Here is a 9,908-nt window from a genome sequence, read left to right as displayed (position 1 = left end):
TTTGGGGATTGTGATTATTCTCCATGAATGAGGAATTCCCAGTAAGTGTGGGGCATAAACTCACTTTTAATTGCTGTTCTTTGTACACACCACCCATCACTACTACCCATTGGAGAGTTAAGTGAGGTGCTGTATGCATTATGTGTTGCACTGTTCTGTTCAGAGTAGTTATTGTCAATGATTTTTTGTGTGGGTAACCGAGTCCTCATAAGGTCCGGCAACCTTAACACTAAGTGCTCTACAGTAACAGACAAAGAGAATTTCTTATTCTAAATTGCTTTCAAGCCAAAGACTCATTCTGCAAATGCATCTGTCCAAGTGTGTTTGGGATTCAAACAGGACTCTAAAGATGCTATCAGCACACAACCCATCTCTAAGCAAAAATCAGAAAAAATAAGTTCAGTGAATGACTAAAATACAAAGCAGATGAAAAGGGAGCCAATGATAAAAGCATATACTGATGCATCAGAAATGAGAGAAATGTCATGGGTGAAATTCTAAGTCTGTTGAAGATAATGAAAGCATTGGTAGTGACTTAATTAGGACAGAATTTCATCAGCCTCTGCTTTGCTTACCAGAGTTATTCCTGACTGTCATTTTCTTAAGTGCATCAGTATAAAAGTGGATATTGATGGGGCCAGACTATGTAGATACTTTTTAAGAATGTGCTTCATCTATAAAGGGTAACACAGAAAAATAAACAAAAAAAAAGATGATTATTATGAATGAAAAAAAGGGTGATAGAATTCAGAAGACTCCTCAAAATGTATATATCTCTTTGGCTTGAACTCGATGATTAATTTGGAAGAAAAAGGTGCTTGAAAAGATTTGTTTAAAAAATATTCAAAGAAAACAGTTTGAAACAATAATCCTTTCTTGACATTTTCCTCACTTTGTTTTTATATGTGAAATCATATGAGAACAAAATGATTTATGTAGCTCTACAGGCAACAAACCATCTCATTTGCCTGGAAATGTTTATTCTTTCCATTTTCTTAAGTGGGCCATTGCACTGAAAAAAAAAAGAAGTATTTTAATACACTTCAGAACATCACTGGTGGATTGGGGGAAAAGGGACACAATAGCATACTGATGTGTGCAAAAGCATGTGAGCAGGTGTAAAATACTGGAGAGTGTGAGATATTGTTCTACTTTTAATACCCAGTAACAGCAGTCTGATTTACAATGCAGTGATTTGATTGCTTCATCAAAAGCGTAGCAAATGGAGCTGAGAAGTAAAATTTGGTTTCAGTACCACAACATATGTATGCATGTATATATGTATACACATTCAGAAAATATTGGAAATTGCATACTTTGTTTTATTACTATTATAATCACATGCTCATAGGCCTGAGGCATAGGGCTCAGAGCACTACTAAAGTTGCTCATATCATAACATCACTTCTGGAGGGAGGATGCCACGATGTTCGGGGCAGATAAGAGCGAATACAGCTCCTGGGTCTGCCCTAACTTATTCTCTCACCTTACAAGCTGTGTTATGCAGGAGTGGTTTGTCTGCCCCTGGAGAAGAGTTTCAAGTATGAAACATTGCACTGTAACAACCCATTCTGGTTGTGACCGGTGGATGCTTGATAGGGTGAGTATGTTATGACTGCTCTCACGATAAGAGAGGGTCACTTTCAGATTTTTTTGCTTCCCTCACATTCCCTTTCCTACAATAGTGTCTGGCACTATTTCAAGGCTCTGTACAGTCATAAACCCAGCTCACAGTTCCCATAGACTAATCCACGGGCAATAACCCCAGTGCAGGTGGCTCCACCTTTGGGACAGCAAAAGAAATTTTGACATGTAAAGAATCTCCTTCCTATACTGGTTTGGTCAGCACAGTGCTGCTCTGGGACACTGCTGCAGGGAAATTTCTTCAGAAAGGTTTGGCAAGTACACACAATACCTTAGAGTGGGAGCTGTTGACTGCTCACTCCTACTTCTATTTGTGTGTTGATGTAGTGCAGCTTTGTAAATTAAATTTGTTCAGAAGAGATGAATCTGCCTTTGGGTTGTACAGCACGCACAGATGATAAAAGCTGCAGGAATAGGTTTTTCACTAGTGATGCAAATGGGAAGTGAACCTTGCCCCTTACCCTTCCCTCCATTCTTCTGCAAAACAGGAATTGCTGCTGGGTGGTCAGAGTTTAAAGCTGTCACTATTTTGCATAAGGTAGAATTTGAGAGGTTGTGCAAAATTGTGCAGAGCTGGTTTTGCTTCTTTTTCTTCTCCAGTTCCTAGAAGCACAGATTTCTCAGCAGCATTTTCATGTGACTTCTTACAGAATTACTTCAAAATGGGAGTTGTTTGACTGGCACTGTTGCTTTCACACCTAAAAAGCCAACATCTGCCTGGGCAGTTTGGCTGTGTCCCGTGGAGCCAGATGTTTGATGTCCATTTCGAGATGTACAAGCAATTTGTGAAAATTCATGCTGCTGCTACGCATGTTGCATCCCTCTGCCCAGACTGCTTATGAGCACAGAGTGCTGGTTTCCAGGGCTGTCAATCAAGCAGCTTTCACCAGAACTAAATTGACTTGAAAGAATCAAAAGAAAAATACCCCTAATTTTTCAAAACATATTATTTGCAGTGTGAACCTGATCATTTCAGATTCAGACATTAATCCAAACCTGGAACCTTTAGCAAAAGCACAATTTACTTGCTCTTTATTGCCTAAATGAATCCACATACCTTTTTTTTTTTGTTTCAGTACTAACCCAAATGAAGTTCAGATGTTTACTTGGAGTCAGTCATTTCAAATTTAACCATGAAAAGTAGAAATATAATCTCCCAGTACAGAAAGACTCTTTTTCATTTCCTTTGCTGCTTGCAAAAACACTCTACAGCGAGCTGTTTTTAAAGTCTGTGTATCAGTTTTAAAGGCTTCCCTCCCTCCCTTTAAGGACTATTTGATTGCTCAAACATTTATGAAATTCAGTGAACATCTGATGAAAATTGAACATGCTTTGAATGGATCCTGTGAAATGGATGAGTTTCACAATAATGCGGTATAATTGAATAATAGGCAGGTTATTCCTCCGGTAACTTCCTTACTCCTAGGTGAAAACTGTACACGCAACTCCTCAAGACCATGTTAAGCCTGTCTCACAAAGCACAATGTGCATCCTATGAAAACATACACTGGAAAATCTCAAGGATCTGTCTGCACAGGCATTACAATTTGGCCGTATCTGCAGGTCAGGGCAGGTGTAGGGGTATGTGTCAATAGAGGCTGAGAAAAGCGTATATGATGTTTTTCTTGCCTAATAATAATAATAAAAAAGAGTAGATGGTGTTTATCTGTACTGACCTCGAGTTCCCTACTCACAGGTCCTTGACAAGTAAAGCACAGCAAGCTGTTCTGAGGATCTCAGTCAGAGCGGTGGCAGCTACTGCTGCTACAGTGGCTGATGCAGAGCCAAGTGCCTTACTGACACATGCCTGTCAGGATGATAAACCAAAGGAGGAGGTTAAATGTCTCCCTCACTACTGTTTTTTTCAGAAAAGAAAAATATGCCCAAAGGGGCTGTGGCTAGTTTTACAAATCCTTAAAAGAAAATGCTGAACCAGATAAGTGGAGCTAAAGCCAGAGATTTCCTATCTGTCAATCTGGCAGGTGTGGTAGGGCACAGCTGCCGCTGATCAGTGTTATTCTTATTGCACACCAGAGATAAGGTTATGTGGGCATATGAATAGGTTTGCTTATACTCCCACTGCTTTTCATGTAGCCACTTCAACCAGAAAAGTCTATGACTCCTTTCTGACACTTCTCCTGCCTTCTGGTCTTTATTCTTTGCTCTCTGCTCTCTCCTCTCCCCTCCTTCACCCTTCAGGAAGGCCCCTTCCTCCAGATTTGTCTGGCAAATTATGTGAGAAAAGTCCAAAGCAACACTTCCCCCAAGACAGTCCATTAACTCGTTTATGTCCTCACCTAGTGCTTCCTTTTAATACCACTCCACACTGGAATATCTAAAATATTATATAAACACGAAGGGTGTTTATTTTCTGGATGAAGCTGTAATGTTCTCCAGTCAAGGACCTGCAAGTGCTAAAAAGGAAATGTTAAACCAGGTTGTATTATTAACCCTTGCTCTATAGAAACTGCTGGATTTAAGTGTGACAAATTATTGTTTTGTTGTTTTTTTTTTTTTTCCCGTTTCTTGAAAAACTTTATTAATGGATTGTACACTGGGTAGGAAATCTTGTAGAAAAGAAAAAAAACCATTAATTTGGTGAGCAGTCTGAAGACTGAAAAGAAAATATAAGCATGTCCTATACCAGATTTCTTCAGGGAAAATTAAATTCAGGAGAGGGAGCTAGAAATATGAACAGATTTACTAGACACCTCTAAACTATTTTATCTTTTTGGTGGCTAAACAACAAAACCAGTTTTGCATTAATAGAGACAGATATGAGCTGAGAATCTGAGAATTAGCTTTTGAGCCTTCTCCCCAAAGCCTGACGGCTTTTCTAGCCATGATATTAGAGTGGGATCATTCCCAATTATTATAAGCAGAAACCACGAGTCACACAAGATGCCATAAATAGTGCTGAACAAGGTTTAGAATCTAATGTGGATTAATGACTTTCAAGAGAGAAAATGGTAAGTAGAGCGATACTACTTATAAGACTGTATTTGGATTTTCTGTCTTCAATACGGAAAGGGTCCAGTTAGGTCAATGAGTTTTTCTGTGATCTTTGCTGAGATGTAAACAAATCCTCAATACAGGCTAAGTAAACCAGATAAATTTTATGTCAAGGTAATTTAGCAATTCTTTAAAGAAAAAGACCTTTAAGCATTAGTTGTTCTTTTAATTTCCTACTTCTTAGGGCTTCAAAAAACTCCAAAGATGAGAGGAATTTGGAGAAGTTGCCTTCTCCAGCCACTTGTCCCAAGGCAGGACCAGATGTTACTATTCCCACAACCATTGCTTGCAATCATTTATTAATTTAGCTGCTACAGTTTTTTTCCTGAAAATGGAACAGAGTATGCATGTCTGTAGTTCCCTGATGACTTTTTGTGTTTATTTCCTTGATAGTAGATGCCATATCTGCTCTCTGCTTGTTTTCAGACACCTCACCATTTTTTATTACTTTTCAAGCATAATTGCTAATGACCTGCAGATTCAATCAACCAGCTTTTTAAAATTCTGTATGATGACGTTTTGTCAAGATCGGTCAATTTGAAAAATCTGACTTCTTAAAATACTTTTAAACCTGTTCTTTCCCCACAAAAAGCAGATGTGTTTGCTTGTTTAATAGGACTCTCTATCTGATCACACCTAATTTTCATACCTTCTTGAGCAATATCAAAACCTTGTCTCAGTTGCTTAGCAGATCAACCTTTTTTTTGCCCTTCCTCTTATCTGTGAACATATTTATAAACTCAAACATTAGTAAAACATTTCTCATGTCCCTACCTGCTAATCTTGTCTCAACATGTAATTTTAAGCTTGTCCTTAGTAATCTGACCCGATTTCTCCTGCCTGCATACTTTGTTGAGATGTGGAAGACACATGAAGGACACCTCACTTAGCTAATTACTTGCAGTGCTTTGTATCTTTCTTTCATGGTGATGTGATTTCTTCTGGTGCCTTTTCCAGGAGCCCCTGCTTTTCTATCCTATTGCTTGTTTACCTATTACCTAACGAGACTTCACATGACAGTTTTATGACTTTCTTTGTTGACTTTGGAGTTTGTTTGTGATCATTCCACAATAATTGGTCCTTCCTATTAATGCGAACTGTGTTAGAACAATGGCATAAAAACTTTTTTTTTTTTTTTCTGAATAACAATCAGAATAACAATCTTGAGTTCAAGAAAGGATGAATGCTCTCTTTCATCCATGCTTAACTAACTATGCACAGGGCTGGAAGGGCTGAAAATTCAGCAGGCATCCCTGGCTGATGATGTATTATGCATGTGCTCATTTGCTGGGCTGAATTGTGACCAGCCTTTGGCCCAAGATTGTCATGAATGAAATAAATACTGGACTCACTCTTACCTTCAATTACTTATTTCCTGTTTTCAGTGGTAGAGAAGTCAGTATTTTCTGCTTCTCTGATAATTTTCTATTCTTTCAGGAGTAACTGCAGTAAAGCTAGGTATCTCTCACCTCTGAGAAACATTCATGAGAGAAAAACAGGAAGCTGGACAAGACACTCTTTTTTTTTTCCTTTTGATTTTCCACTTCCCTCTGTTTTTACAATTCCTTCTGTGCTCCAGTGTGCATCCTGTCACAGCTTTTCTGCTGCAGTTGTATTTTTATGCCCATAATATCTTCACAGACTGTTACATCTGCATGTGCCAGGGCAATATATTCAGAGAAGTCTATGACAACAGCTACAAGATCTTGTATATTCTCTGGTGAGTTGTTGTTAAATATTTTTTTAATATATTGGAATTGTTTAAAACTATGTTACTTTGTTCAAAGCTGTCTACTTCAGAGGATGCACCAGACATTTCAGAGCTCCCAGCATTCCTTAGCCAGATGTTTCACAGCAAAATATTTTCTCAGCTGGATGGGAAATCAATGAAACTGCAGAAAGCAGTGGTGGGAATAATCAGCCTCAATGATTCGCTTATATTCTGATTTCACATGGGAGAACGGCACAAAAATCTGAAATATGAATCCCCATCTTACTTCTGATTTACCTTAATAAATTCCAGTTCCAGCATAGCAAATGTAAATTGACAAACATGGACTACACAGAGTGTAAAAATATGGAACATATTCAGAAGTTATTACAGCTCATCCTGCTTCCAATCATACATTTGTTTTACTACAGTAGGGTAAACAAATATTCGGTGTATTTTTGCAGTGATATTTATGAATGTAAAAAAATTGTTGTTCCTACTGCAAGGAATTGGTTGAACTGAATTGCATCAGGCCTGAAATAAAGACAGAGGTTTAAAGTGATTTTAATTGGGTTTAAAAAAGTATTGAAAAATGAAAAAAATCTGTAGTCACTTCACTTGGGTGGCTCCTGAGCACTATCAGTATATATCTGTTGCTGAATTCCCTGCCCAAAAAGGTAATCTTAGTATCACTTATCAGTGCATTTACAGAAAATTGGGAGTTGAAAACTGGAATCCTCTAAAAAAAAATAGATAAATGTCAAGTAAAAGCTGTGGTGACAAAACAGTACTCTTCTCCTATAACTGCTCCCCTGCTCTCTTTTTAGAGGACAAGCCGCAGGACAGAAGCCTCTGGGCAGTGGCAGGGGAGCCAACTGAATCAGGGTTTTCTAACAAGAAGGATATTGTGATACTGTCTTTCTTGACATGATGTGTCATGTCTCTTTCAGCAGTATGACCTCCAGTAACAGCCTGGTGATAAAGTGCATGTATGGAAGTGGGGTTGAGGGAGAAAGCTGGAGGCATCTGAAGGGTAAGTCTGTTTTTTGGGGTAGAGAGTGAGCGGTCTGGCTGGCTGCACCAGAGATGACTGATTTCTTTTGATCTTAAATGTACCGTGAAAGAAGTTTCTGTAGAGGGAAAAATTCATCTTTTTGTCTACCTTTGAAAAGACAAAATAAAAAATATTGATGAACCTGTAGACTTCACTCAACTTTTCCCATTCACAGTCTTCCACAGTAAATCTGACTTCATTTGTCTCAGTAAGAGCTCGGGGATTAGCCTTGTCATGTACCTCAGTTACATGTTTAGGGGTAGAAATGAACTTCTTCAACCCATCTCCCTCCCAGAAAGAAGGAAAAAAACCCAAACCTAAACAAATAAAAAAAAAAAAAAAAAAAAAAGAAAAAAAAACCACCAAAAAAAAACCAAACCCAAAAGAAACCCCACCAAAACCCAAAACCAAAACCCCCAACCCCCCCCAAAATCAAAAAACAACAGAAACCAAAACAAAACCAAAAAACCAAACAACAAGCCCCCCAAAACCTCAAAGCTAGTCATAAAATCATGGAATCATAGAATCATTTAGGTTGGAAAAAGCCTTTAAGATCATTGAGTCCAACCATAAATATATTTCAACTATTTTTTCAAACTTCTAATGTTTCAACCCAGTGTTGGAATCATAAGACCTGACTATGAAACACAGATAATCTGTTTCAGAAAGCAGTAATGTTTCATGGGAAATAATTCCATGCTTTACCCTCACAACAACTTGCACAGAAAAGGATTAGCCTGGTATATACTTTCCACTATTTTTGCAGGGCTACTGCAAATATCAGTAGCCAGCTGACATTAAAATCTTGTAAGGGGAAGTTGTCTGATTTAACAGATGCTTTGTTACTGACTGAATGCATACACTGCCATTACAGAGAAGTCTTTTCCTAAAGACCATCTGAGAAAGCAAGTGTCAATGACTTCCGACAGCCACAGAAGCTGAAAATAGAAGCATTTACCAAAATATTTTTCCTATGGATCAACACATTCTCTCCATGCTTTTCTGATGATATCCCGAAGGAAAGACACATAAAAATATCAGCCTTTTCAATGTCAAGTTCCCAGGCCCATCTTGTTTCACCTGAGGGTATTTCCATGACCAATTTCAGACTCAGCTTTCTAGTTATTGCTGAACGTATTATGTGCTACCTGGTACCAAATTTGGAGTATTGTCCCTCTCTCTGTGCATACCTGTTTCTGCTGATTCTGGCTGTATTTATAAAGGTGTTTCTGAACTGACACTGTTTTAACAGATTTGAATTCCAGCTGTATGCTTGTCAATACATAGAGGCAAATGAGTTTCATTTATGTTCTTAGAGTTCTTAAATAAGTTACAAATGTCTTCTATTTCTGTGACATTTGCAAAGGCTCCAGGAGTACTGAGGATTTGGATATGAGACACCCATTCAGCATTCCCAGTTTGGCTTCCTGGCCCTTTGGCCTCTCAGCACACATTTTTTTTCTTTTCATTAAATGCTTTCCTTGGGGTTAGACTCAGAATGCCATTTTGTCTGCTCCTTCTTCTTTGTGTCGGTAAAAATCCCTTTCATTACTTCTTCTTTTGGCACCAGTTCAGGCTGCTCTTGGACTGGAAAGTCAGCTCATGTGCATGCTGTAATCTTTTCCAAAGCCCTTGTTTTCTCCCTTCTTCTCCCTCCTGTCCTTGGGACCCCGGTTCCTGAACAGAGCTCCTGGGAGTGCTGGCTTCTGGTTCACAGGGAGCTGGCAGCAACCTTCATTCAGGCTTGCTTCACGGTTTCCAGCTCTAAATTATATTAAAAGAAGTAAAACTCCATTAACATTTTCCTAATATTACTTTCCTTTACACTCAGTTAGTGCCATTGCCAGAGGGATGTTATGCAATCCCCTTTGGGAAAGAGAGTGACCAGCACTTTTCCAGTTGAGAGTGGAAGGAAAGTGGGAGGAACTGTGTGGATGGGTAAGTGGGGGGAGAAGAGGGTGGGGAAATGGGTCAGGAGATGGGCTCCCTTCTGGAGATGGGCTATGAAGATAGTGTCTTGGGATGCTGTACTGTCTTGGTGCCTTCCTCCTCTGTCTCTCAAATGCTGACTGGTATCAGGATTCTGTTGGCTCCTGCAGGTTTCTAAAAGCAGACAAATATTTCTGACACCTTCCAGTCCTCCCCAACCAAAAGCCTATTTAAAAACAAAGCAAGCAGGAAAACAGAAATTACCTCATCAAAGCAGATTGTTTGAACATGTCATATTTCTGTCCCTGAGCAAATGGCAGTGATGCCTTCAGAGAGTGGCTGTGACCTAGCTCATGATAGGGAGAAGACAGCAGCAACAGGAGCTGGATGCCAGTGTCCCTGTCACTCTTTGTGTTGGTGGCTGTGAACAGAAGAGGTTTATTTCCTGCCCCTTTCTACCACCATGTGCAGACACGGTAAAGGTTCCAGGTTGCTTCAGAGCTCTCCTTACCCTTCTGTCTTCCTTATGTCTCTCCATCCCAGAGGAAAAGTCTCTGC

General features: G+C 39.2%; 1 long non-coding RNA gene across 1 annotated transcript; it reads left to right on the top strand.

Annotated features, from left to right (window-relative positions):
• The first annotated feature begins 6,331 nt into the window (after positions 1-6,331).
• LOC136014553 (uncharacterized) lies at positions 6,332-9,344 on the top strand. The gene is made up of 3 exons (XR_010612770.1): positions 6,332-6,376; positions 7,318-7,400; positions 9,257-9,344. It is a non-coding gene; the product is annotated as an uncharacterized LOC136014553 (long non-coding RNA).
• Positions 9,345-9,908: the final 564 nt, after the last annotated feature.

The sequence above is a fragment of the Lathamus discolor genome, chromosome 5 (genome assembly GCF_037157495.1).
Source record: "Lathamus discolor isolate bLatDis1 chromosome 5, bLatDis1.hap1, whole genome shotgun sequence".
Taxonomy (NCBI): domain Eukaryota; kingdom Metazoa; phylum Chordata; class Aves; order Psittaciformes; family Psittacidae; genus Lathamus; species Lathamus discolor.
The sequence above is the reverse complement of the archived record's forward strand: the minus strand, read 5'-3'. Positions and strand labels throughout refer to the sequence as shown.